Genomic DNA, 24,965 nt, shown 5'->3' with positions numbered 1-24,965 from the left:
AGTAATAATGAAGTTCTCACCTTTGCTGTCTAAAGGAGATTTAATTTGTAAAGCCTGTGGCTAAATGTCTGGTCTTTTATTCTGCTGCATCTGCTCTGTGCACTTCCTCTTTGCTTCCGGTGTAGTTCTTTTCTTCAGAAAGAAGACAAGGTATTGAAAGGGAAGATGCAGTATTGAAGGTGGAGACATGGTACTGATGGTCAGTGAGTTGTTGAGCAAACTGATCTAAATGAAAAAAAATTCTCCCCAATGCCTTGCAGGTTTAGGCTTTTTGTATCAGTTATTGATTGAACTTGCAATCATGTGTGATTATGCAAACACTAGCTGTAATAAAAGGCAGGTGTGAGGGAAAAGCAGGGATTACTCTTGCTTCAGCAAGCTCTAGTTTGAACTTTGCATGATGGAGATTGACTTGCCTGTTGAGTTCCAGTTGTTGGTTTGGAATAGTCTTCCACTTACCCACCATAAATGTCAATGTCACTATTCATCATCAGTGATTTGATCCTTGATAATATATACATAAAAGTCAAAAGTGCAGGTAAGAACTGGGATACTTATCCAGTTACATCTCCTTTTTGGCAGATTTATAGTCTATCACCTCCCATCTCCTATTTTTTCTTGCCATAGGGAGATTGACTTATAGACTTGAGACAGTAGGCGGGGAATTTGATGTTTCTCTGTAAAATGGTTTTTAGTTGCTGCAGGAGTGGGAAATAACTAACTATGGGAAAGGAGAGGAAATGGTGAAGACCTTTTCTCCTGAAAGCTGTGTTTCAGAGCACTTGCTTTTGAGACGTATATCTAGCCTCTTTAGTTAGATGGGATTTCTGGTGGCATTTTGTTTTTCATTATCTAGAGGGATCTCTTGATTGAAATGTGTAGGTCAACAGTATATGAATGTGGCATGCTATTCCTTCAGATTAGACTTCAAGGCTAGTGTGAGAGGAGAACTGACAGGTGATGAGCAGTTGGTATGATTAGTAAACAAGTTATATGTTATGTATTATTACAAAATGAGGGACTTAGAAATGTCTGTCACTTAGAGTGTGCAATGCCTTTACAGTATTTTACTTCTTCAATTTCAGATAGGCAGGGTAGAATCACCTTTATTCATGGAGGGATTGAAATTAAGGGGGCAGAGGATGGAAGAATAGAGGACATTTTGCTTCATTGTTCTCAAATATTCTAGGAAGATTGCCAGCTGGGTGTGGAGGTACTGTGGATTTTCAGTGAGGAGCCTTGTATACTGGCCTCATTTGACAGTACTGCACTCATGAAATGCAGTATGTTTCTGATCTTCCTGTTTCCAGAAGGGGCAAGCCCCTATATTAGAGAGGAGGTTGCACTCATGGGCATGAAGTGAACAGAAACAGCTGCTGTTACCCGCTTTTCAAGACTGATACTGTGCTTATCTCTGCTTCTCTGGAGAGACTAGAGTGCAGTGATCTATTAAAGCATTAGTGAGTTTAAAATGCATTTCTTGTTATCTGAGTTTAAATTGCTCCCTCCAATGCACTTAGAATCATCTCATGACAAACCTTAAAACTGAGTTGAGGACTTTCTCCTTCTGCAGGCAAACCAGTGTTAGTAGCAATTACATCTGATAGCTTAGCTGTACATTGCCTGGTTACTGGAATACTAAGGTGTCAAATGGATAGGTCTCAGCACATCCTGAAGCGGTTAAGCTATTTCTCATTACAGCAGTTGTCTATTTGTATGTCCTGCTCTTTAGTCTATAAAATGACACTTTATCTTCTGGCTGATTGATAAGTATTTGATGTAGTATTTCAGGGGAAATAGTGTTTGCTGTAAGATAATTTGTTTTCCTGGTGTTCAAAGATAGAAAAAAGCTCAGAATAGATTATGTCCCAAATTTTCTTGAACATTATATTTGGGATGATAGCTTATGTATTAGGCTTTTTCTTTCAAATTATGTAGTACAAGAATTAAGCTATGTTGGATTTGGAGATACTGAATTCTTCATGAAGGTAGTTTCTAAATTATGATCTTCTGCATACTTGAGTGTGAGTAGCTAGTGTAATGATACTAATTTATCTGGGGCTAATTTTGAAAATGTGATGCAAAGGTTGGTTGTTTCTTTTCCTTCCTTAACCCCCAGATTGAAAATATACTAGGATTTTCATATTAAATGCATTCATAGTCTAGTTAGTTATTAAGATACTGAAGTGTACTGACTTTACAAATGAACACAGGAACAGTTGCATGTTTTTTTGTTTCCTTCATTTGTTATTTCACTTTTGAGAGTCTATCTGTAAAAAGAATCTGGAGTGTGGTAAATTGAAATTGACTCTGAACCTGAGGACAAGTGTTTGGGTTTTTTTGTACAGTTTTGTGTTTGCATTAATCCCTCCCCCTCTAAGTGAATGGGTGACTGAAATATTATCAACTGCATTCACTTTTACTGTTTTTAGAGTTGCCTTTCTCCTGCATTTTTTCCACTTAAAACACAAAGATTTTTTTTCTTTTTTTGATGCTGCAGTTTTAGGATTTTGGGAAAGAGTCAGATTTTGAGGGACTGGCATGTAGTTTCAGTGCATCTGGCATGTGTTAAAATGCTGGGCAGAAATGGTCTGTGAAAGGTAACTATGTATTTTTACATTTGTTCTGCTTTGTGGTTAGAATAGAAGTTGAACACTGCTTTTTAGGTGTATGTGCCTGTATTTATATCTCTGTATCTTGAAATAAGGTGGGGGGGATATTTAAAGATCCAGAAAAATTATTTGTTCTCTCTCTGCTGAGATCATGTATTTTCTGGTATCAGTCCTGGCGCTTGAATATGAACTGTGAGTCTTGCATGCTGGAGCAATAGCCAGTAGTGAAGCTGAGCTTAGTGAGGTTACTGTGTACTGCTGGAGTGGGTTTCCTTCTACCCTTCCCCTGGAGTCATTAAACCAGAGAAGAATTTAGGATCCAATGTAGAATTTAAGTGTTAAGATTTCATACAAACCAGTCAGCTACTCAACATCAAGTACTTAAGCTCACAAAGTATCTGCAGGTTGATGCCCTCTCCTGCCAATCACCTAGCTTCCAATAACCATATTATCTTTTAACACTTTTAATGATTGTAGTCAAGTGTGTTTAAGCACTTACTACTGTTTTGTTTTGTTTTTTTTTTTAAAGTGGAATACATATCAAAACAACTTCTTGTAATATAGGCAAACTCATTTTTATATGTTATCTGTAATTATATGCATCCTCTGTTTGTCCAGCTTTATGGCAAAAAATATACAAATTATATACTTGATTGCAGAAAGCAGTTCATGCCCAACTGCATTAATATGTTTGCTGAAGTATTGATTTTGTATGTGCACTGCTAGTAGTTATGCTCATATATTCTATTTTTCTTATATGGCACTTTGGATTCAGCTAAACTATGCTTAAAAAAATTTTAAATAGCATTTTTAATTTTTTTCATGGTAGATGAAGAAAATGGAGGGGAAGAATCCTGAGGTACTAAATGATTTTTTTTCCTGTTCATTGTGAAAACAAAATATTACATTTTATGCATAGATATACTGATGCAGTTGCACTGACTTAATAAGTATCTCAACTAACCTTTTTTACAATATTAAAACTCAATTAGTAGAATATTTCTAAATTAATTTTACTGCTAGTTTTTTCCACTACTCACTGCTAGCGTTAGTTGCTCTTACATTGCTAAGATAGTGGTGTAACAATGTTTCCTGGCTCTGAGTGCAAGTGAAAGTAGTGTCCTTTGTGGTGTTCCATCTGGCACCTTTTTCCAGTAGGCTTAGCCAAAGTTACAGGTATCCTTGGTTTATAATGTAATATTACAAGTCATTTTAGCATAGACTCTAGGACACATTCTTGCAAACTGTGAAGTACTTGATAGCAGTACTAACCACATCTGATTTTTCACAGCACTTTAACAAAATTTCCTATAGATAAGCAGACCTTGATCGTTCATGTCATGTTGAAAAATGGAATAACAGTAACAGTGAACTAGATACAGTAAAATGGAAAAAAAATGTTCTGATTTTCTGTTTTTTAAGTTTTGGTGGTTTTTTTTGAAATGCAGCATTATTTTCACAAGTGTGATAGTAGACTAAAATTCAAGCTGATTCTCCTAATCATCTTTGCAGCCACAAAAGCTCCAACGTACTGTCTGCAAAGGATGATTTACGTATTCAACAGCTCAAATCTGGCTAGTTCTGGAAGTCCTGGTTGTTCATAACTGTTCTGAAATGGGTTTATAACTCAAGTGTATGGGTCCTTTTTTTGTACAGTGACCTGCCCATCAGGGGTTTGAGTTGGATTTGCTTGTTGGTATTAATTAGGTAGTGTGTTTTAATTCAAAATTACAAGTCTGTGATAATGAAAAAGCCAGAAGTAGACCATAGCCTTAGTTCTACTTTTTAAGCTACCCTGTTGTGGGGAAAATTTGCATTAGGAGAAGTGTCAAAGGTCTTTCTTCTAGTGATGTGTAAAATTCTTATTTTCTTACTCCTCCTCAGCTGTTAACTTTTGGAGTCTACTTCACCACCAAGTACTTGTATCATAGATGCCAGGTAGTTACAAACTTGAATAGCTAATGTGGAAGCAACAGCATATTCAACAGTCCATTCTTTATCTATAAAGATGCCACTTATGTCTCAAATTGAACTGCATCTTCTCTGGAAGATCACAAGACAAGAGACAGGAAAGTTAGTCAGCTCTCCTTAGTTAAGAGCTAAGAAAGCTATTCAGGCTTTGTGTCATAGACCATCAGTTTCTAAACAGGGTGTGTATGAAGAGAGTTGCTGGTTAGATATAAACTTGTTTTAATGTGGTACTTATGTTAGTATTTGGCTGTAGGTGGGAAAGCAGTAGGAAAATTTTAGAAGGAAGGTTCCAGAGCCACCACTTTAAGGGACAACAGCCCAATTTTTTTATTCCTAGGAAAGTAGCAGTGCATTCATTAACCATGGCGTCCTTCAGAGTCTCTAGTTGGAGTGGCCATGACACCCTGGGGAGCTGATAACAGCAATGTTTTGTAAAAGGTAGCTAAGATCTGTTAAACCTCTCTATTACTATGGATGCTTTAGGGGTTGTTAAATCTCACAGTGTTCTGGCAGTGGCAGAAACACTTATTTTCTTGACAATTCTGTTGCCATTGTTTGTCTTAGAAACTTTAGGAATCTTGAAACTCCAGGAATCATGAAATTCGGTTTTGTGACTGTCTATTAAGAACTAATCAGGATCTGATCTCCTGAAGAATAGCTTGTTTCAGGAAAAATTCCATTTATCAACGTACAAATCTAGATTGATTATACCATTTTTGGGTGGGGTGTATTAGCTGTTCTGAAAACAGATAAGAAACTATTATTCTGGTTTTCGGCACTGCATTTGAACTGGCTTCAACAAATGTCACCAAGATGAGGCCATGGGTGTGTTCCACATGCATCTTGGATGTTCTGCATTATTCTGGCCTACTAGCCAGGACCAGATATTAAAACTTTGTATTCTCAGCATACAGAGTGTATGGCAATACTCCACAAAAGCTCACCAGGCAGAGTAAGCTTCTGAGAAATAGATCCAACTACTTGTAAGCAACTGTCTCCACTCCTGCCAATAGCTGCAGCTGCAGACCTTGAGTAAGACCTCATGTTAAGCTAAATGAAAGGCAGCTGGCAGGTCCAGTTAAAATGATTGAAGGTTTTTTTAAAGACTCATCTGTCGCAGTGAGTTTTATTTCCCCATGAGGGCTGTGGGAACATTCACGTCTGTGTGGGTGGTATAGATTCTCTTTCAGAGAACACGCTTGAGATTCACCAGAACTTTAAAGAGTGCTTTGAAGAGGAAGCTGTTCAGTCCAGGTCGAGCACATAACTTCTTGTTGGTTTTGGTTACGTTTTGTTAATATGATAATTGACTCCATTCATATAAATAACGGAGGTGTTCGGAGCTCTAGCTTGCTAGTAGTGTATATGTTTTAGTTTTGGCTACTGTAGGAGGAGATCATAATCAGTTCTGTTTTCTGTATTTTGACAGATGCTTTTTCTGTTTGCATTACATTCAGATTTGACAAAGAACAAAAATGAATGTTGGTAGAATGGTGGTTGTTGTGGTAAGCTACATATTACTGCTTCTGTGTTGTCTGTGTTTGATTCTGGTGTAGAACAAAGTAAATGTGTGGATTTGAAGCTCTTAGTTTTGTGCGAGGCTGCTTACACCCATAATTTTGAAAACACTTCTTTTAATTCTCTTTCACAGATCCATGTGGATGGTTTAATAAACTGTTCGACGTCCTGGTGAATCTGTGGTCCCAGCTGAGAAACTGATTCAGGCTCCTATGGTGTAAATTGGCAGTGGTGGAGTGATTTGGGTAGGTGACTGTGCACATATGTTGAAGGAGATAAGGGGAAACAAATGTTTTGGCACAGTTTTTGTTTCAGTTACACTTTTCAATGTGTGTTAAAATCTCCCACTCACACTTATAAGAATGACAAATTTTTAACTGCTGAATTTGTATTATGGTAGCTTGTAGGGATGATGCATAAGAAATGTGGATTGTATTTGCTTTCTCTTGAGGGGTGCTGAGGGTATTCACTGTATTGGCACTGTCTATTGCACTTGAGTCACAGAGCATGGTCTGTTTGTGTTTTAAAGTTGATATAGCTTTGTGTCAACACTTGTGTAGAGGCAACCTGACTTCCATTACTTCTGCTCTATTTTTCTGCATTATTTCCTTACTTTGAATTAATGACCCATTTTATGGTAATGTATTCAGGTTACTTTTGTGCAAAAAATAAAATTAATTTTAAACAAATATTTCTGCCCTGGATAGGCTAACTTAGACGCTATTTTTCTATCTAGAGAAAGGTTAGAGTGATTTGGGTTGGTTTTATTTTTGCTTTGGGGGAATCAGCTTTTTTTTGTTGTTGTTGTATGCAAACAGTCTTGTGGTTCTGTATACTTGTTAGATTGTTAGTGGTATGTTTAGAATGGGCTAACACTGAAGGGTTTTTTTTTTAGATCTCATTATTTAATAACAGATGCATGTAGATGCTCAGGAAGGGGTCATAGAGGAACAGGGAAAAATAACTAGAATGATGTGGCCTTTTTTTTAATAATTTTTGTTCCTAATTGTAGTGCCACAGAAATCTTTAGTAGATTACAGTATATACTGGAGTAGGATAATATACTGTCTTAGTCCTAATAAGGACTGTTGAGAAAACACTTTTTTTTATTCTGCTCTCACCATCTTTTGGTTTGATTCAAGAATGTATTTAGAATGCACCCACAAATATGTGTAACTAGCCACAGAAAATGTTTGACTTTTGAGATGGGAAATATTTTAATGGCAAAAATAATGTTTTAAATACTTAATAATTGCAGAAATTATGGGCTTGGAAATAAAGAAGTCATGATACTTAAATTAGGAAAAATTGTCAAAAGACAGTACCAAGTATAGGAACTTTTTCTTAAAAATGAGTTCATGGGGAAAGAGTGGGTTTTAATGAAAAAAGTTAGGTTTTGGGGAGCACATTCTTTTTTTGAGAGGGAAACCCTAAATATACATATATATATATATATATATATATTAAAAGTACTTGATATTTTGTGTGAGGCCTTCACATTATTGTTTCTGTACATCCTTGTTTACACAGCTTTTAAAAGTGCCATTTTTCTCTGTTAAACTTCAGAGAGTTCTTTCATAGTTCTCTGACTAGAGAGTGATATTCTGGAAAAAATTGTCACAAAAGAGAAAGGATTTTATCATTTGGATAGGCTGGGACTTCTAATAAGCTGCTACTGTTCTGCTTACTGCCAAGCTAACCACAAAGTGGAGAATTCAGGCAGCAGTGCGCAGCTTGGATTTAGAGGAGGTTCTTCCTTTTTTTTATGCTACTAATATTGTTCAATAACATTGAATATATGTAAGATAATAGACACACATATTTCAATGTTGCTAATAATTTTATGTTAAATTAGAACATTGTTTTAGAATCATAGCTTCATTGTGAATCTGCTTGTTTTTACTTGGAAACCCTTCAGTATTACTGGGGTAATTCAAATGGTATGCTTAAATCTAGAGTTTGTTTCTTGTTTTGCAATGGTTTACTCTTAAGTCTAGTCCCTTTTTCACTCCTAATAGTTGATTCATTAGCAGCCTTGATTAATGAATCTTTACTGGGGGAAGAAAATCTCTACCCACTCTAAAGAGCAGGATTGTGAAGTGAATTCTTTTTCATAAGCTAGTGGCTGCACACATATCTTTAATATCTGAATTGTAAAGCATGTTGTGATGAAGTATTGTAGACAAAAGATCTAGTAAGTGTTCCTCATGTTTTGTGATCATCTTGGATAGAGGCTTTTTAATGCCAATTTAGTGTGTGTTCTCCAGCTTCTCAAAAGTTTTGTAATGAGTAGGTTTCTGGAAAAGTCACTGTAATATGTCAAGCTGCTAAATTCACAGTTTGACAGAGCACAATGTTAAATGCTTAGACCCAATGTGAAGGTAATGTATCAACATGTATTTACAGTTGCTGAAATACAACATGGAAATAGAGACCATAAACAAGTTTTTACTTGTGAATAGCCAAAGTACGTGAAAGAAACACAAGACTAAAAGTTTTCAGGTTTTTTTTTTAACTTTTTGTAATCCATGCACTGCCTGATACATGAATTTGACAAGATTGAAATCTTCACTCTTGCAGAGTACAACAGCTTCTTTTGCAATGTATTTGGAGTGTATTTGGTCTTCTGAAAATGCTTTATTTAAAGATGCAATTCTGAAGCTGTGCAATTACAGCTAGTTAAGAAAATTACTATTTCATTGTCTTGCTATCAAGACTCTCACCTGAATAAAGAAAATTACATTGACTGAAAAGGATCCCCTGTATCCCGTCCCTTCAGTATTCTTGTGACTTCTTTATTTTGGACATGTTCCAAGATCGTTACATAAGCTCTGGTTTGCATATTTTATCTATGAGCCCTCTTGACTTGCTGATTCATTTCTCCTTGTAGCAACAAATGCTGCCTGAAATCTCCCTCTTCCTAGTTATATTTGACAAGTTCTGGCGTGAAGTGCCTGCTCAGACGTATCTCAGGTGTTTCAGCTGTGAATGTTAAACTAGTCAGCATGAGATGTATTTTATCCTGGCAATGCACTTGGGGAACTCATTGTTCTGTGAGCCTGGTGTTCCCTGTAGTGCAGGAGAGGTTATGGACAAGCTGTCTCAATAACTGAAATAATTCTCAGACTCATAGGTACTTCTGTTAACATATTCTAGACTGCTTTGTTAAATGTGTTTTTTGTTTAAGGACAAATGAAGAATGGTACTTAGTTTGTCCCTTAAAATGTGTGCACTGCTAAGAGAGTCTAAACAAGATTAAGTTATCATAGAGTTGACTGGTGTGATAAGCTTGCTGGCTGTCACATGGCCAGAACTGGGTATTGTGAGGAAAACATCCTGTCTCCGTAGAGGCAAATTTAATTCTATGCAAAGGTTAGATGTTGGGATACTCATGCTTGCATTACACAAGCAATTCTTGAATCTTGTTTGTCAGTTTAGTAACTAGCAGATAAAAAACTTCTTAAGCAGCGTTATAAATGTGTGGTGGTGTCAGAGAGGAAGTGTGCAGAGAATTCTTCTAAAGTATTTAAATGGCATGGCACATTCTGGCTTCCTCTTCCCTCTCTTCTTTTCCATCTACATTGTTCCATGGAGATAGAATCAAGTACCAGCCAGTGTAGGCAAGTAAACTTGCTTTTGACAGTTTTTGAATGCTAGTGCCTGTTTCTTCGGTTAAGATATTGCTTCCGTGTCTGTCACAGACATCTCTGACAATTTCCTCCTTTCCTCTTGTTTCTTGTTTCCCCCCTAACCCCAGGATATTTTTTTCTTAATGATCCAGTTTGTATACATTATAATATTAAAGTATATTTTCCTCCTTTTGGGAAGATGTGATGGTGAGACAGAAATGCCTGAAAGAATGGTTTACTTTCAGTAGGCAGCTGTGGGTAGTGGTGATGGATGTGCCATAGTTTGTTTTTCTGCCAAAACACTTTTCTTTATATGAACAATTGTACGAGTTTACAAATTTAATTGCACAAGCTTATATAAAAAGTACTGTTTCCTTCCTGTATCATTCCTGTGTCAGGAGGATCATACAACAATGGTGTGGGGAGCTACAGATAGATGTCCACATCAGGATTAGAAATACTGGATTTTACTGAATAAGACCAGGTGAATTTGAAGCTAGCCTATCTGCATCAAGTGCAAGGAAGCCTTCTATGCAGAAAGCAAAAGGAATGAGTTGCTTTGATTTATAGGGGAGGAGTAGCATGGGAAGTGCTGTGTGTTTTGGAATGCTATATTGCCATGATGATGTTATACCAGAGATTACACATCTGTGAAGACGTAGCCATCCAAGACAGACCATCATTTTTGTATAAATGGACAAAAGGCATAGTGTTTCTGCAGGTCCAAGTAGTCTTCTTACACTTCTGTTGATAAGCAAATGAAGACAAAGATTCTGTTAAGAGTGAGCTAGCTGACTATGTAAATAGTATAAAAGGAGTGGGGTTTTCCTGTTACGGAGCAGCAGCTTGATTTTAGGGTGAAAAGAGATGACAGATTTTCCTCAAAAAAAAAAAAAAAAAGATTTGAAGCAAACATCAGTTACAGAGAAGAGGCAAGTCGAGTATCTATTAAAACATGTGCAGAAGGAAAACCACCCAACTTCTTTCTAATACAAATGCAAGATACTGGAAATACTGCTTGTGAAAGACAGATGAATAATTCTAAAAATGTTTATAAAGAAAAAAGTGTTGGGTACTCAGTTTGAAGGAGAAAAGAAAATGCTTATGGTCGATCTGCGTAATGTCACTGACCCTTGGTCGAAAAAGTGATGTGTTTGATAGTTAAAATAGCTGCTTGCAATTTAGGAAGGGCAAAGTGAAGAAAAAGGACAATTCGATCTTTATGAAAACTGAAAAAAAAACCCCACTTATCAATTGGTTTTCTCTGTGACCACAGCAGAAATAGCTTGCTGTGGGCTATCAAATTGCAGTCACATACAGGATGACTAGCTCCCTAAGTACAGGAAACTTCATTTTTATGTGCAGGTGGTCTTGTACTACTAATACAAAAATGTTCATTAAAAAAGATGATGGATGCAGTATTTTTAGAAATAATTATAAAAGGATTTGGAGTCATACCTATTATTGAAAGGAGACAAATAACCAGTAGTGTATTTAAAACCTCCTTGTTTTTGATAAAGTATAAATGACTGTGAATTGACTTTGATTGTACATAATAAATACGAAGTTTAATCAGCAGCATTTATTTGTTCCTTTTTATAAAGATCACTTGGAAGCCATTCAGTGAAATCATCTGTATAGAATTCCTTTTCTACTCAGTTTTAAAGGGAAATCAGTTAAAGGATGTTTTACTAGATGCTTAGAAAACATTGAATCTAAAACAGGCTAATACAGTAGCGGGAAGCGTGCATCTGTTAATTAAATGAAGGGGGAAAAAAGCTATAGCAATGAATTGTGGGTTAGAAGCTGAAGATTTCAGAAAGTAAAGAATGAAGGGGATTTACCTAAGATATCTAGGATGTTAATGTTAGGACCATTAAAGTGAGTGACAGTGAGATAAAATATACCAAAATACAGTTATTTTTTATAAATTTAACAGATATGTTTAATTTCCGTGGCAAAATAGGACACTAGTAATTGAGAAAGTTGAGAAGAATTTGATGATCAAACTGATTCCTTGGTAGGCTTATTCAACAGACAAATGGTTCACATTTTAAATTTTTTGATTGGTCAGAAAATTGATTGTAATCCTGTAATTAATTATGTTCATTCTGGCTTTATGGTAGAGGATTAATATCTTACCCAGAATATCATGTAAAATGATGTTTTATGCTGCCTTTCTCTACCCCTTGAACTAGTTGTGTAAGTGAGGAAGGAGCACTGCTTATCTTTTGCATTCAACTGCTGCTGTTTGAGTATACAAAATCGCTTGATTTGACTCGTGGCTAGATGGAGAAGCCTCTCTGGTCTTTTTTCCTAATACCAAGCCATGTAAAATTCAACCAAGAGAACGTTCTTACTCAGTTTAGATGTTTATGTGGTTTTTACTTTAGTCCTTCCTTACCTTTTGTGCTAAAATGCAGGCTTCAAGTAAAAAGTATTCCAGAGTAAATCTCTATTCACAGTTACAAATGTTGTAATTTATTTTGGAGCTGAAATACCTCCCCTTGAATCCAGAGGTAAAACTTTCTGAAAGTTTGGACCTTTTGTAGTAGGTCTGTTTCACGTAGGGCCATGAAAATGATTGGAGGGCTCAAATATCTCTTCCTATAAAGCCAGGCTGAGAGAGTTGGAGTTCTTGAGCCTGGAAAAGAGAAGGCTCCAGAGAGACCTTACACCTTAGCATCTTTCAGTACCTGGAGGGAGCCTGCAAGAGAGATGGAGGAGGACTCTTTGCAAGAGTGTGTAGTGACAGGACAAGGGGGGAAAGAGAGTAGATTTAAATTGGAGATTAGAAAGAAATCTTTTACTGTGAGAATTGCAAGGCACTCTAAACAGGTTGCCCAGAGATGCTGGGAATGCCCCATCTCAGACTAGATCAGGGTTTGAGCAACCTGATCTAATGGAAAGTGCCTTTGCCTGGGGCAAAATGGTTGAAACTAATCATCTTTAAGGTCCCTTCCAACGCCAGCCATTCTATGATTCTGTGAAAACAGAAGGCAGTTTCTATAGCTGTAGTTGAGCCAATTGGAGCACAAGGGGAAAGAACTTAGCTTTTTTCAGATATCAAGGAAATGGCTTGACTCCTGTCTCTCACTGTAGAATTGTGGGTTTCTTCTTCTCCCTGAATAAAAAAAAAGTCAGGACTCAATAATAATTATTTTCTTGGATTTTATGGTTTTTATTAAACTTAATTTTGCCTACTATGATTTAGAGCATTAAAGAAACAGACCAGGCAGATATGTCTGCTTTAAATTTTCTTCTTAGAAAGCCTAAACGTTTGTATCAGCATAGCTGTTCTATTTGGTTTTTATGCATGTATTTGTATAGGTGTAACATAAGTAGTGCATTTTCATTCAGGATGGGTAAAATCAATTCTTTTCCAAAGCTTTATGATTACCCTATGTGTAACCTAAAGGAGTTGCAGTAAACAAACTGGAATTGCCTCTCATGATTCAACACATGCCTAGGATAGACAACAAGTTGATTGTCCTTCAGAACAGGTGACTTAGCTCAGTAGAGGAGCACATTATGTGGGGGATGGTGACGGTAAACACTTTTTCAGTTTCATGAGCAGTCCTGTTTGCACAACAGCAGCCTTGTAACTGTTAGGATTTTATTTTTAAGCATTGTTGTGAAGGCAAGAGACAAGGAAAATACAAAGGAATACACAGTGAATTCATTTTATATATCTGTGTGGGAATGCTATTGAGAGTTGTTCTGAAGAATTGATGAAGCTGAATAGATGGTGCTAGAAGCTAACTTTACTGACTGAGGAGTCTTCCTTTTGATTTTGACAAAATAGTTTGAAAAAGTAAGTGAAAATAAGCAGTTTATATCTTTAAAGGAAAAGAGGAAAAATAAGAGTACTTAAACCAGCAATACAATTAAGCAGTGTCCTGGAAATTATTTTTGTAATTATAGTTTGTGTGGTTAAGGTTTTGTTATGTGTGTTTTGTTGAGTCATGTTGCAGCAGTCATGTCCAGGGAGGTGCAGCCACTGGTGACCAACGTGGGAAATCAACTCAGGAATCCATTTATTGGGGCATCACCAACACAGGAATTAACCCAGCATAATCCAGAGATGGAGAACCCAGAACTAAGGCAGGGTGGTGGGCTTTAAGGGGTAGAGCAAGGCTGGAGTTTAGGATCTGGGTCTAATAGGGACACAGCAAGGGAGAAGCCCCAGGAGCACAAACCAATAGGGGTACAATAGGAGGGGTTAATGCAGCAGAATACGACGAATTGCAGTACAAGAAAGGCTGAACACCTTGGGTGACACCCCACGAGAGATCTGGGGGTGGAGCAACTCTTCCCGGATTTACAGGACGCATTCCCCTAAACGGAGGGGTGGGATCCAGTCTTCCCGGGACTTCAAGCCACGCCTCTCACTTTAACCCTGTCTAAAAGCAAATCCCCGCCTCTTTGTGGGGCACTCCACAGTGTTAGAGGCTGGGGACAGGTGTGACTGCAGGGATTCAAAGGATGAAGAAACAAGGAGAGTTGTGGGTCAGAATAATGGACAGAGTACTGGTGATTTCCAGAAGTAAGCAAAGCATGTGATAAAAACTTCGCTGATGGTTGAGTTTGTCCTGGTTTTATATGCATTGAATTTAAGTAGACAGTCCCCAGCTGTGCTTATCATCCGGAAAATTCATGTGAGACGGAAGCATGTCAGAGACACTAGTATTAGAAATGCAGGGGAGAAACCTGGGGCATGAAAAAAACCCATGTTGAAACAGAGGGAAACAGCAGAGGACTGGGAAGGAATGGGGTGACCAACAGCAGAAGAAATCAAAATGGAAAGATATGGAACCAAGAGAGGTGACTCTTTAGGGGCTCTCATCATTGTTAAGGACTTTGTCGCTGGAAGGATCACCTGGAGATCTGTACTATATTTCTGAGAAATCTTGGACTGACAGGAGATACTAGCAACTCAACTCAGATTTTCTTTTCCCTTTTTTATATTTTGATATTTCCCTTTTCCTTATTTTTCTTTTTATTCCCATACCTCTGAAAGAGTCAAATTTTTACGTAGGGTCAAGGCTCCTTATTTTCAAGCACGTGAACTCTAGTGTTCTTCACATGCACTTAAAGCAAAGAATAACTATAGAAGGTAAAGATTTGGTATCTGTAGGGTGTGATTACCCAGGCATTTTTACATCTAGCAAGATTAAAGTTTAAGGCTCATTAGTCTTAAACTTGTGAGTGGGTGTTAGATAAATTGGTTAAGCTCTGTCTCTCAGTATTTGCTATTTCAGATTTAGATGCTGGTCTGCCAGTCTAATCAAAGCTGTTGAAAAGGTTTGTTTCTTTTTAAACAAGGCGCTAATAATACTACTGCTGTCTAACTGCTAATGCTTATTCTGGGCTCTGCTTTTATGTGTCATACTGTTAGCATTTATTCCCAGCCCAGTCTTATTATTGTGAACACTAGAAACTATTAACTTCATGTGCATTATTTTTTGGACTTCTGTAATTTCATGGGAAAACCGGACTATGTGCATTGCCATAGAGCACAGACATTAAAACTGTTGAGTGATTTTGTCCATCATTTTAAGTCTGTCTAAATTCTAATCCCTTAATTAAAATGAAAGCTGGTATCTAGAATGAAATGAGTCCATTAATCCCACTACTGATCTTTAGTACTGAGGCTTTTTCCATAGTGGAAAGTATTCTAGTGCTTTTTCAACGGTTAACAGAGCCTGCTTGCAAGTTAGGAATCAACCTGTTGGAAAAGGTTGATTTTATTCTCTTTTTTAGTTGCTGTGTCTTATGCTAGCCAGAATATTGCTTAGAGGTGTCATCTAATGCAGTTTTTCTTCTAGAAATTAGAATCCAGTAACCTGCAGATAAACAAGTGACATTTTTTATTGCTATGAAAGCTTTAAATAAAGACTTAATTTATTCACCTAGATCTTGTACTAGCTTGTTGGTGAAGATCTGGAAGATCCAGAAAAAAACTAATTTTTAGATTAAATAGATGTCAGGTTGTTTTGAAAGCTTGTATCTTATTGTTTTTGTCTTGTCTCAGAACTGAGAATTGAGCAGTATCTAGAAGCCAGAAACCCCTAAGAACCTCCATTGTTTGGCTATCAGATCTAATAGTGCATTTCACTTATTACTGGAAGACCTTTTGAACTGTAATGGACAACTACAGTAAAAAGGATTTTGAAAGATGTATGGATATAATCTTCAAATGCATTTTAGGAGATGCATTTTGGTAGTGCTCCTGTCAGTATAAGAAGGGCATATTCCTCCAGGCAGTATATTTTTACAAGACCATTGTGCAAAGAATGAGAAATCGGGAATGAGGAGAAGCCTACTCTTTTGCAGACTACACACAAACTGCCACTTCTCTGTGTGATGCTGTGTTGGTTTAAATTAAATTTAATTTAAAAATGGTAAGAACTGAGACAAAACAACCCTCACTGCAGTCTCATTATTGAAGGGAATATAACAAACTCATATCCTGCTCCTTTCCAGAATTGCCGTCCACACATGATTTTTAAGTAACAATTATGGGTTTGTTTTTTTCAGATTGAGAAGCTATGTCCGAATTGGTTACTTCAAGTTCAACCAGCAGAGGGATTTTTTTTTTTTTTTTTTTAGATAGGAACAGCTAGGACTATTTTCCAATCAGTCAAATTTAGCATATTAATTTCCTTAAATTGTCTTGTGAGCTGGGGATTAATTACCTTGCAGCTCTGTAATTTCAAATAACAGAATTTTTTTATTATCTTAATGAGCTGTTTGCCTTTTAGTTCAGATAGTTTATGGGCCTGGATTGTTTTGTGTGTTAGAGGGGGATTGTTATCCTGTTTCATAGCAAAAATCTAGGGGGATTCTATAGCACCTTTTCATCCGTGAAACAAATCACCTCTAACACTCTTTGCAGAATATAAATTACCTGCGACAAAGGGGTTGGGTAGCTTTAAATTATATGATAAAAAGTGACAATTGTGCTCCGTCATGGGTTCTTGGGCTGGTAGTGAGATCTGACAGCAAGCCAAGGCTTAGTGTTTAGAAATTGGCTCAAACCATGAGATTAGGCAGTAGCATTAGTCTTTTCGAGAGTAATATGATAATGTCACAGAGTTACAGATCATACTTCAGTGACAGATGGCGCATGCCTGTGTGAAGTGTAGTAGGGTAAAAATACTTCTTGTTTTGATGTTTTATATGTTTAGTCACCATCAGTAGCTGTAGTAGTTACTTACAAATTTAATATCAATTCAAACAGGAAACACCAGCTTCCAGGAAGACACCTGTTCAATTGTCCAGAGCTTAAAAAAAAAGTTTTGCTACTGGCCATTTGCCTTCAGGGTATATCCCTACTTCAGATCAGTGTATTTTTAAACATTTTTTCATATCTCTGTTTCTACCTTGTTGCTGCTTGACTATATAATTTTTGTTTTCAATATAGAAATGTATTATTTCTCCTAGTGTCTTTGTTACTGTTTATAGACAACACTAAATTTCAGGTTGGTGTGTGCAGTTGAAACTATAACAAGTATCTGATAGTTCTTTTTTTATTTAAACCCACTCAAACAAGCAATAAAACACAAATATTTTTGTTTTATATCACGTTAAGAGCACAGCTGAGGTTTCTTTCGTGGATATGAATATTTAGCAATTTTGCAAGCATGTTGTCAGATTGCTGATTGTATTTGTAATCAAACTGGCCAGTGAAGTCTCTTAATTCAATTTTGTAAAGCAGTGGGGAACAAAAATGCAGAAGGAAGTAAAAGGTTCATCATAGCAATTGTTAATTGGGAAGTTATGCCTCTATACATGTTGGGGGGAAATAACATCTAAAAATAGCTTTAAGTGTTGCTTGACTAGCACTGCTCACCTCTGCCCTGAAAGGAAAGAGAACTCAGGAATTTACATACCCTAACAATGACTTGGCTGGTATTGTGAGATCTATAATTAAGTATACAATTATAGCAACTGTTTGCTGATAGTTTCTTCTCTTTTTGAGACAATTTCAATGTGAAATCTCCATTATGCTATAAAATCATGTTTCTGAGCTATGTGAAATGTAAAAGATTAATCCAATTCCTAGTATCAATTTCATAACATATTAAGATAACTTAGGTTTTATTAGTTCTAAGAATTCAGTATTTTATGCATAATTAGATAATTTCAGGTATAAAGACTCAGCTGTTTAACAGCAGTATCTCCTGGACCAACCAGTAGCTATAAAAGGCCACAGGCACAAGATGAATTCAAACATTTGATGCAACAAGCATTCTCAGAATTGGTAACATTTGTAATCTGAATTCTGTCATGACCGTCTGTATTTTGATAGTTTGAAACAGTTCTAGGGCTTGGTTTTGTGCGTAACCTGTGTCATAACTGGCAGAATATCAGCCTGCTACAGCATGTGTATTGAAGGTATATTTGACTCCTAGGTTTTAAATGCAGAGAAATAGACCATCTTTATTGGTCTTACTATTGGGATGTAAAACAATGTGGTTCATCCGGAGTGCTGGAAACCTATAGTCAAATATTATCCAAGAGGCCTCGAACCTTAGGTTGTTTGTCAGGACAAGAATGCACACTCTATGACAATCTTGCGTTCATTCAAATGGAGGATTTGTCCTAGGATTTATTTGATTAAGTTTCACATATTATTGGAGAATTCAGTATCCAGTTTTTAATTCCATGTGCTTTCTGTTTCTCTAATGATTGGACACACTTGCTTTAGTATCTAGATCACTTCTTTTTTCCTCATATTAAGTAGTTAACATGTTATCTGTTAGTGAGTCAGCATCTACTTAGGCAATATTTAGACAAGTACTGTTTGCACACAAAGTGTGGGTGTTGGCTGCCACCAGCATTTTATACATGCCCATGGGCTCTATAAGACTTGGTGCCATATTTCTGGAGTACTGCATAAATAAAATTAGATATGTCCCTCCCTAAAGTATGTCAATATCTAATAAAAGATGTGAGTGTGATTAAGTGGGGGAGGAAAAAGTGTTTATCTGATGAATGGCAGTAGACAAAAAGAAACAAGGATCATGATAATAACATAATACAAGTTTACCACCTAATTAATTTTGATCAAGTATGTCTTTTCTAGAAAAGTAGTGTAGAAGCAGTGTACATTCTGGTGTTGTTTTGTTTGTATATATGATTGAGTTTTGTGGTTTTAGCTATAAATATTACTACTGATTCAATTGTTATAATCTGTCTTATGTATTCTTTTTCTCTTTGTCACTTCTTTTCCAAATTTTCCACATTCCTTATCTTTCCCATCATCAGTCTCTCTTGTTCTGCAGTGAAAAAAGGCTGAATTCTGACCACATTTGCTGTGGCTAACAACAGTAGGACTGAAAAAGCTTTGACCTTTTGGAGAGGTCACTGTCTATGATCCATGTGCTGACGGGAAACTAAAGAATGAAGGGGGGCAGGGGTGAAAAGGAACAGGGCTGCATAGGAACAAAGGGTGAACGCACCAGATGTAAAGAGTTTTCTCTTCAATTTTCAGTCTCTCTTGTTATACTGAGTGCTTGTGTCACATTGTTTTTGGTGCTAATTGGCCTCTCCATGTCATATAGGTATGTTCAGTTATTTCAAAAGTTAATGTTCTCTAGTAGCAGTGGAAATCTTTGAAATGGCTGAAGCTTGTGTGAAAGTTTTAGCTTGAAAAAAAGAATCCTTTTTTTCTTTTTCATTCCCATATTGAGTCAAGTTGTAGTCTTTCTGTTACCACTAACAACACAGCTTCTTCAGTTACAGTTGGGGTTAACTAGACCTCAGTGTGTAGCTTGGCACAGCTGCTCACTTTTAATCCCTGAGTTAGCACAACTGCCACTTTCAGAAAAATGGTTAGGTAAAAAATTGTGACACTCCACAGGGTGCAGACTGTTGCTGTTCTGAAATGTGTTGGGTTTGTCCTTAAGAATGATCTGTGAGGCCAAGATAAGTGGTCTACAAAACCACCTCCTCTGGTAGTTTTCTGCTGTGCATGGTTTATTTTTTGTTTTTAATTAAGTTTGGGTACGTGCTGTATTGTATACTTCAAAGACAGGAATCAAGTTGTTATGAAGAGGTTACTAAACTTGTTTATTTTAAATTAAGACAGGTGTATATTAAATAAGTACAGTGTTTAAGGATGCTATGAATAGTAATGTTTTAAAGCCTTCCTAAAATTCTTTGTTTTTAGCGTTAAGTTGGGAGTAGAAAACCAGTGTTGTTTCTATTTTCTGTGTTTTCATTTTTGTCTTGGTTTTTGGTTACTTGAGCTAATGTGATGGCATTAAATAACAGAAACAGTAAACATTAGTAGTGCCTTAAGCAGAATGATTAAGAGCAGCATACAGTAAAGTTTAATCCCCCTCGCATTTACCATTCTGGAAAGCAACCTTGATTTATAGGTTTCAATAAATTTTAAGTTTGTGAAAAATAACTACTTACCTGTAAAGCTGAGTATATTGTTATAAGCCATCTTCATTCTGCAAAGGGAATTGCCTGATGCCATTTTTTTGATGTGAGCTGGAACATTTTACATTATGCATTCACATATGATTGAATCAATATGTGTTTATTCAGGTGCTTTAGGAAGACTTGGAATATGACTACCTTAGACATTAATTGCATTGACTGGAAAATTTTGCTAGAGTAGAGGCACAGGAACATATAACACCATGGTTAACAAAAAACACTAAGTCTCAGCTCTCTCCCCTGGAAATGTTTCCAAATAATCCAACTGATCTGCTTCCTTTTTTTACAAACTGACATTGACTTCGACTCAAAAGTAGAGTTTGATTTTGTAGCAGCTAATGTTGGTTTGCTCTGATGTGGTTAGGCTGGGTGGTGGGTTGGACCACATGATCTAGAGAGGCACCTAAGAACCTCCATCATTCTTAAGTTCTCAGTGCTTGGGGAAAGAAAGTAAAATAGTGCTATATCTTACTGCTCCTCTGGAGAATATGGGGTTTAAAGGCAATTAAAAGTCACAATGTGACTTTTAATGCAACAGCTATGCCTTCTGAGGGTGTTGTAGATCTAACTGTTTGTGCTAAATAACAAGATGGTATTTTGTTCTTTATATTATAGAATAACTTTTCAGAGCATATGTGCTGAGGCTCATGCTTCAGGAAACAGGCATCTTGATTCGTATATGATTTCTTGCAGTTTGATGTGATCTGAAACTCCTCCAATCTGGTGCATGTGCATTATGGCAGTTTTTCACTGATGAGATCACATGCAGACATACTGGTAATTTCTACACTAACTGTACTGTTATAAAAGGTAGTTTTGAACACCAGACAATTTTCCTAGGTCTATGTATGCTTGTTTTGTTGCAAAACCATAATTTGCACTCAGAATGTTTTGACAAGTTTTTTGTAGCTATGTCCACTGAGGTGGAAATACTGCCTTTAAAAAAATTTAGGCCACAGGTGCAGTCTTCATTTATGCCTTGGAGACCCTTTTTTGACCAACCTCCCCAAGGAAAAGTAGTCAGCCACAAAATTCAGCAGCTCTGATATATTTGTGTGTGGACAGGTATGAATGTGTTTCCTTAGCTGTCTTGTGCAAAAGTGCTGTTATGATACTGTAGATAATAAAACTTCACTTTGTTGCATTCTAGGCAGGCCATTAAGTTTTAAGATAATTAAAAAGGCCTCTAATAGAACTGTAGATAATCTGACAGAACAGTGAAACTCTTGATAATAAAATGTAAGTCATATAGGAAGTCAGCCAGTCCACGGGCCTGTTGTAGTGCCTTTCACGTTCTATATGTTGGTCAGCATACCTGTAGCCCTTAGCAGAACACTTTTGAACTGCATGTCCCCTGCAAGTACACCAGCAGGTTATTTTGGGGCATTCTGGAAGCAAATGTGAACCTTTGTGTGCCTGCTTAGAATGTGCCATCAGCTGTCCTCTTCCTGCATTAAAGAATTCTGGATGTCAGCAGCTGTGACAGCATTGGTACTAAGAGGTAACAAATCCTCAAGTAGGTCAGTCTGATGCTTAAGGTAATGTTTCATTATTAACATCTTAGACTTGACCACCCAAAATCAGTAGAAAGATAGTTCTGCTCCCTGAAACTTGATAGATTTCTGTTAATGAGATATTTCAGTGTTTGCTTCACTCTAAGTGTCTGTCTTTGGTTCAGATACTGAAACAACAAGAAACAGTGGGACAGGATGACAGCATCTGCTTCCAGGAAAAACAAGATGGATTTGTTTCTGAGATGGGTTTCTGGATCCTTTGTGTCTCCCTGGGCTTTCTCTGTTATTCCTCCTTGTTCTCCAGTTTGGGAACCTGAGATGAACTAAGCTGTCTGTGGTCTACAGGCCTGTCTACTTTGTGCAAAATATGTTCAATTTCAAAAGATAGACTGTCTAGAGATAAATATTTTCTCAGCTGTGTTTATCTTTTGTTTCCTCAATCAAAATCATATGTTGTTTTGTTTATTCAAGTTAGCTCACTGTAAGCCACACATTTCTGTCCAATGTGGCAGGTAGTGAATTAGAATATTGCCAGAAAACACTGCCAGTAAAACTTACTGTCATTCTGTATGAAATGATTATGCACATCTTCATGTACTCCCCTGATACTTAAAAAACAAATCTGGTTATGGGTATCCTTTGGCAGGCAAAGTCTTCTTGTATGGTGATACCAATGGTGCATACAGTTGTTCTTCCTCAGTCTTCTTGGAACCCCTGATATTCCTCATCCCCATTTGAAATGGCACAAAACCAACTAATCTCTTTGCCCTAAAATTGTTCTTGATTTACTAGACAGACGTTACTGGTTCAGTATGGGATCTCTTTCTGCTTAGTATGAGTCTCTGGTATGGATAATTTTGATCAGTCTAAAGTCTTTGTAGCTAAATGTACTTCCTTGCTTAATATGAATGGCTATTTAAGGACAAGCACAGATCATCTGGATTCTGCAATACTCTCCTGGAGTTATTTAAAGAAATACTTTGCTGGTTGTACTGTTTCCAGTATTTAAAATGGAGGACGGTTATCGAGAGATGCAGTTGTTAAGATACTTACTTCCAACCCTTCCTGAAATGAAGAGCATGTTGTGGTTTACCCATTCTTTCTTGCTCTCTCTTTTCTGTTTCATTTTGGTTTTGTTTCCTAAAACAGTCTGGAGAAAGTAAAAACTGCATGGGCCTCATTCATTGTACTGAAGTATGACCCTGTATCCTCATCTGTTTTGTGAAGGTTTGCTACATGTTCTGGGTACATCAGTATTCTTTCAAAGTTGACCTCCAAAAGCAATTGAAAGAATTCTGAGGATTTGAGGTAAACTGTAACCCCATTGTAGAAGGCAGCCAAGTTTGTCAGACCTGAACTTCTCCTTTGTGAAGACATGCTGGATATCACAAATCACCTTTTTGTTTTCTGTGTGCCTTGACAGAGTTTTCTGGAGGATATGCTCAGTGGTGATCTTTATGGGCAGTCAGGTGAGGTCTGACCGACTTGTAAATTCTTAGGTCTTTATTTTCCTTTTTAAAAATGGTGGTTATGTGTCCTTTTTCCAGTCTTTAGAACTTTCACAACTTGTCAAATATGATAGGTAGTGGCTTATCTGCTTCTTTTGTTAATTCCTTCAGGATCTATGGATGTACCTCATCAGGTCCCATGGACTTGTGAACCTTCACATTCATTTAGATGATTTCAAATCAGATCTTCTTCTACAGCAGGTAGTTAGTTCTTCATTGTTCCTGTCCCTGCCTTTGCCATCTGCAGCTCCGGTGAGGTGGCTGGAGAACTTCCTGGTGAAGACTGAGACAGAAAAGTAATTGAGTGCTTTGGCCTTCTCCATATCCCAGGTAGCCAGTTCTCCCATTTCCCTTGGAGAGGACCCACATTTTCGTAGTCTTCCTTTTATCACCCATGTGCCTATAGAAATAACACAGAAATCACCTTCCTTCTTTAAGGAAGGAACCTTAAAGATCATCTAGTTCACATCCTCTTTCTGTGGACACTTCCAAAGATGGGGCATCCACAACTTTTCTGGGAAATCTGTTCCAGTGCCTCATCATCCTCATGGTAAAGAGTTCCTTGTACTGTACATGGTACTCTTGGTGGGATGTTACAAAGACCAGAAGAGAGAGGCAGAATTACCTCCCTTGGTTGCTGTTTTGATACAAGTCAGGATACACTTGACTTTTTGGGCTGTGAGCACACACTGTTGTTCAGTTTTTTATCCAGGAAAACCCTCAAGTTCTTCTTGGCAGGGCTGCTCTCACTCTCAGTCTGTGTCTGGGATTGCCCCAACCTAAGGCCTTGTTGAACTTTGAGGGTCTTGTGGACCTGCTTCTGAAGTTTGTCTAATTCCCCCTGTATGGCAAAGAAGCTATCTTATTGAAGCTTTTCTTGTTGCCCTTGATGCCCTTGGCCAGATATAATTTTTCCAGTGCTTTAGTTTTCCTAAACAAATCCCTGACTGCTCAGTCTTTCACTATTTTTCTTAGGCTGTCCTTATCATCACCCTCTGTAGTCTAAAGCCAGTGGTAAATTGGAACTGAAATATTTCAGTGGAATGAGAAATACTTGCTCAGTTGTGAGCAACCCTGGAGTGCATTGGAACGTGATTGGAACGGCTGCTCTGGGTCAGACCGACAGTCCATCTGGCAAGAATTTTCCAGTAGCATTTGGATTTTAATTAGGAAAGAGTAGGAAAAAGATGGATACTTAAGATAGTTCCCCCAAGTACTCTGTCGGTAAAACTGAGTGCTAGAGCTTTTTGGTTATATTACATATTGAGAGTCAGTCTGATGTGATTGATCATGTGCTAGAGAGAGTATGGTTAAATAAGATTTCATTAGGTATTTTTACCTTGAAGGTAAGCTACTACTAATAATCTAAAGCACTTGATACCACTTCGGAGGTCTTTGTGATGTTGCACCCTTAGGGGGAAGGGAGCACCCAAGATTTGTAGATAGTCATTGGTTGAAAGGAATGCAAGTCAGATGATCCACAAAAGCTTATGAAGTGTTATTAGTAAATTACACACTTGGCTTGGAAGTTGGTATGTTAGTACCCATGGCACTGTATTTTGGATAAAGAGGTAGGGTGTAAGGGAGGAGAGAGATGAATTGAAGAGCAGGAGAAAGAAAGGAGAGGAGGAAAGAAAGAAGGAAAGAAAGAGATTACAGTCCTGGCTGCAGCATCAGTTCAGCTGATGGCATGTCCTGGGGCCACTGCTTGGGTTTAGATCAGGGTATCTATTAATAGATAAGCTTTCCCTGCCCTGG

The 24,965-nt window shown here is 37.2% G+C and overlaps 1 protein-coding gene across 11 annotated transcripts in view; it reads left to right on the top strand.

Annotated features, from left to right (window-relative positions):
• The window catches only part of ERBIN (erbb2 interacting protein), a 116,377-nt gene that overhangs the window by 14,000 nt on the left and 77,412 nt on the right, over window positions 1-24,965 (top strand). For 9 of the 11 annotated variants that reach the window (XM_088054016.1, XM_088054015.1, XM_088054012.1 and 6 more), the window contains exon 3: window positions 6,235-6,346. The exons of the other annotated variants lie outside the window; for them this stretch is intronic. The gene's annotated coding sequence lies outside the window, so the exon portion shown is untranslated. The remainder of the gene's footprint in view (window positions 1-6,234; window positions 6,347-24,965) is intronic. 11 annotated transcript variants of the gene reach the window in all.

This window comes from Pseudopodoces humilis, chromosome 4 (genome assembly GCF_049639895.1).
Source record: "Pseudopodoces humilis isolate 2021_Gansu_Grassland_sample_001 chromosome 4, ASM4963989v1, whole genome shotgun sequence".
In the NCBI taxonomy this organism is placed as follows: Eukaryota; Metazoa; Chordata; class Aves; order Passeriformes; family Paridae; genus Pseudopodoces; species Pseudopodoces humilis.
The sequence above is the reverse complement of the archived record's forward strand: the minus strand, read 5'-3'. Positions and strand labels throughout refer to the sequence as shown.